This window comes from Asparagus officinalis, chromosome 1 (genome assembly GCF_001876935.1).
Source record: "Asparagus officinalis chromosome 1, Aspof.V1, whole genome shotgun sequence".
In the NCBI taxonomy this organism is placed as follows: domain Eukaryota; kingdom Viridiplantae; phylum Streptophyta; class Magnoliopsida; order Asparagales; family Asparagaceae; genus Asparagus; species Asparagus officinalis.
Window position 1 is genome coordinate 7,430,386 of NC_033794.1, and position 4,667 is coordinate 7,435,052.

The following is a 4,667-nucleotide window of genomic DNA, read 5'->3' on the forward strand; positions in this document are numbered from 1 at the left end:
CAACGAAGTGTCTCGAAATACCGTGAGCTCGGCTCTAATACAGAAATAGGTCCATCTTGTACCTCCCACCAGAATGGAGTACCTTCACCTTTCTGTCTATTACACACTTCTTCAATCTGTTGGAAACTACTAGGACTTTCTCCAAAGGGGATTTGGTTGCAACCCAAACACGCCTAGAACAGCCACCAACAAAGGAAACCAAACGCCTATTACCTCCCAATGATGTCCCCTTGGAAGGCCCCCAAACATCCACGTGAACTCCTCCAGAACGACCCTTAGCACGGTGAATAGAGGTGCCACACTTCACCTCGGTCTTCTTGCTCACATCAACATGTTCACTGGACTTCAAACTGCAGGTCTTTGCACCCTCTTTCAATCTATGCGAGGAATCAATACTGGAATGGCCAAGCCCCAAATGCCGCAGTCTAGTCGAATCAACAGAAGTCGTCAGCTCTCCACCTGCCACTATACCTCCAGTCAAGTAATACAGGTTATTTCTCCTGACGCCCTTCATCAAAATACGAGAGTCTCTCGCAATCTCGAGAACCATGTCCTCAACACGAACCTTCAGACCCTCTCCAACCAAAGCTCCAATCGAGATCAAGTTCTTCCTCAAAGAAGGAACATATCTCACATCGTTTAACTCTCTAACAGTCCCGTCAAACATCTTTATGCGAATTCTTCCTATCCCAAGGATCTGGCATGCACGGTTATCAGCCATGTACACCACACCACTATCCACCAGCTTCTCAAAACTGGAGAACCATTCCCTTCTAGGGCACACATGATAGGTCGCACCACTATCCAACATCCATTCAGATTCCTCCGAATAGCTATCTGTAGGACTGATAGAAAGCGAATAAATAGAAGAGTCAGAATTATTACCATCCGATACGATGTTTGCTTCTGATGATGGTTGCTTCCCTTTTCCCTTCTGCTTATTCTTCATCCATTCGTCGAGCTTTGGGCAGTCTTTCTTCCAATGACCAGTCTCCTTGCACCAAGCACACTGATCTTTTCCTACTCTAGACTGTGACTTCCAATTCTTTCGGTTTGGACCCTTCCCTCTTGCGACCAACGCCTCCGCTACCGGCTCAACCGAAGCCTCCTTATCCTTCTTTCGAAGCTGATAATTCACAAGTGCAGCGGTGACCTCACTATACGAAAGTGATGCCTTCCCATTAATCAGAGTAAGAACGAAGGTCTCATATTCCTCGTCGGGCAAGGAACTCAACAACAGCAACGCCTTGTCCTCATCTTCAATCTTGACATCCACATTCGCCAAATCCGCAAGAAGCTTTGTGTAGTGGTTCATGTGATCTCTAATGGAGGTTCCCTTCTTCAACTGGAAACGATAAAGTCTCCTCTTCAAATGCAAGCGATTTTCCACACTCTTGGTCAAATACTTGCTTTCGAGAATCTCCCAAATCTTCTTCGCAGAAGTCTCATTCATCACATCATATTTTAGATCTTGAGTCAAACAAGACCTAATCACACCACACGCCGTTCGATTCATCTTCTTCCAAACCTTCTCTTCAATCTCATCTGGCTTGCCATCTAATTCCAAGGTATCCTCCAAATTCTGCGCGTTCAGCGCATCCAAAACCTCGCATCTCCATAATCCAAAATTGTTTGTGCCATTAAACTTCTCCACATCTATCTTCATAGAGTGGATATTCAAACTCTGAATGGTCTTCGCGCCAGAAGCACCACCCTCGACACCCGAAGCACCTTCTTTCCCCGACATCTTACGCACCAACGAACGAAGAATAGATCCAAAACTAAAAAGATAGAGTCTTTACCAAAAAGATCCCACCTTTCTCACCAAACGAAGCCCTAATCGAACTTCCAAATTGATCTACTCCTCCAAATAGCCCAAGCCTAGCCCGATCTCTGATACCACTTGTTGTGCGCAGCGGAAATTTCGGCAGAGTTTCTGGTGCACAATAACAGAGAAAGATCGATAAGAATTCTTGTTTCTCAAAGGGAACAAGAATCTGAAAGCCTAATATCCTATCAAAGTAGGATATTAGCTCTTCCTCTCGTCAGCTCTAAGACTGCGCGTCGAGGGATCCTAAAACTATTACAATGGCCACAAACTCAAACAAACCAATTTTTACGTGGTTCGGCAAACTGCCTACGTCCACGGGGCAAGGAGGGGGGATCTACTATTAAAGGGGGAGAACACAATTAGGGTTTCGGGGCTCGATCCGGCGACGGTCGACTCGTACCCTAAGTTCCCCTACTCGGCGTCGAAAGGGGGAGATAATGTTTGCCCCATCTGTCTTTGTGAGTATGAAGTGTTGTGCGCAGCGGAAATTTCGGCAGAGTTTCTGGTGCACAATAAGAGAGAAAGATCGATAAGAATTCTTGTTTCTCAAAGGGAACAAGAATCTGAAAGCCTAATATCCTATCAAAGTAGGATATTAGCTCTTCCTCTCGTCAGCTCTAAGACTGCGCGTCGAGGGATCCTAAAACTATTACAATGGCCACAAACTCAAACAAACCAATTTTTACGTGGTTCGGCAAACTGCCTACGTCCACGGGGCAAGGAGGGGGGATCTACTATTAAAGGGGGAGAACACAATTAGGGTTTACAATCACTCAATCTAAACCCTCACACAACTATCTCTCTCAAAAGCACAAAAGGATTACACAGAAAACTCCTCTCAAAGTCGACTCTGCACGCTGCCCAAGAAAGAAAACTTCTTCCTTTACACAGCAGCCGAAACTTTGCTATCTGCCTGTTACTGCAGCCAAAAAGAAAACAACTTTTTTTCTTCCTTAATCTCCTCCTGCACGCAAATCAACCGCAAAAAGGAGCTCCTGTACCAACCCTTTGTACAGCCGCAAAAAATCCACCTTTCACCGCCTCCTGCACACCTGCACCAAGCCCTAGAGACACTCTTTATAGGCGCAGGAATAGACTTCGGGTGGGCCAGAATTTGCAAAGAAAAGGACTCCTCAAGTCTTCACGTGTCCGCTGGCCCCCACCACAATTTCTTTTACGCCGGTCTCTGCGGTCACGTGAACTCTCTTCACGCAAAGAGATTTGAGAACATCACATGGGTGGGTCCCATGTACTTCTCATTCACATGAAGAAGGGGAGATGATGAGGATGATGCCTGATTGCAAGCATTGCTTCCATTCTGTCTGCATTGATGCTTGGTTGAAGCTCAGTGGATCGTGCCCGGTCTGTAGAACCTCGCCGATGCCGACGCCGTTGTCGGAGGTGGTGCCCCTTTCGCAGTATTCCATGGACCGGAGAAGGAGGTGACCCGGCGATGGAAAATGTTGGGTTTTGGATCTTAACTTTCGTTTTTTTTTTTAAGGGGTTGATTTTGTTTGGTGATAATGCTAAGTTGATCAAAATGGTTTGGTAAAGATCATCTTTTTTTATGAGATTTTTTTTGGTAGAATTGATGAGATATATGAAAGGTATGTTTTATTTCGATAAAAAGAGGGTTGAAGTGATTTTTACTTGTTGGAGTGCTGCTATAGGGACTTCAAAATATGGAACAGGTGAGGTGTTGTTTCCCTGTCTCGTGATGCACTGTCAGACTCAGAGGTTTAATTTTGGGAAGAGTATTTTTGTCTTTCTGTTTAAAAGTTGATCGTGTTAGTTAGAATTAAATAGTGAAAATTTTTATAGTATTTTTTTACATCAAAATATAGCTCGTGGTATTTAAATGCAGTAAGTGGGAGACTATATGGTACATAAGTGCAATTTACCCATTTGTAAAGGATAACTTTGATAAATATTATAAATTTATGTGGGCCAAACAAGATAAGGGCCAATTACATTTGATGGTTGGGCTTACAGCCAATTTGGTATTCCTAGAGCTTTTTGCTAAATTATTTATATAAGCAATTTATGGAAGTAACTAACATGTTTTGTTTCGATATAATATCGTTATTTCCAAAAACAGTAAGAATGTTTGATAAAAATGTGATTATTGATTATTATATAAGTGAAAATGGCAAAATAGATATAAATTGAGCATCATGTAAAATGGTAAGGGCTATGACCAGTAACGCAAGTTGTAACCACAAAATACACATACAACAAAACTAGGTGCTCAATTGAAAATTTACGCTTTACTTAGAGCCAACACATTAATCTAATCTTTAGAGATGACCTACAACTTAATCCAAAACCTGAAATTAGCCTTCTCTTTTTTTTTTTGGGGGGGGGGGGGGCGGGCTTTGGAGCTTTTAAACAGACTGAAAAGCCTCTTCTATACTCCCAAACCTTGAACTGATTAACATGCTAACCACAAAAACCATGAGCAGATGAACATCACTAACCCCCTCCCAAATTAATATTCTGTTATTGCTTACTTAATCTATGTTTTCTACTAAATCAAAATCCTTTTCATGAATTTCTTGCCTGCTTCTTTAGTTGGGAATCATATTAAAAATGAAAATTAGTTGGTTTCTTCCTTGATGTTTCTTTCTAGATGGAGACAAGTCGGGCTTAGACTTGAAATCTCCCACTAAATTTTCCAGGCCCTGACCAAATTTATTTTGCTTGGACGTCTGACTGAGGGATTTCTACAAAGAAAAATTAAGTCGCTGTGGGACCTTTGATCGACGATGCTCTTGCTGCTCTTCCTCAAAGCAACGAGATATCATTGGGAGGTTGAGCTTTTGGAGGAGCAATGGTC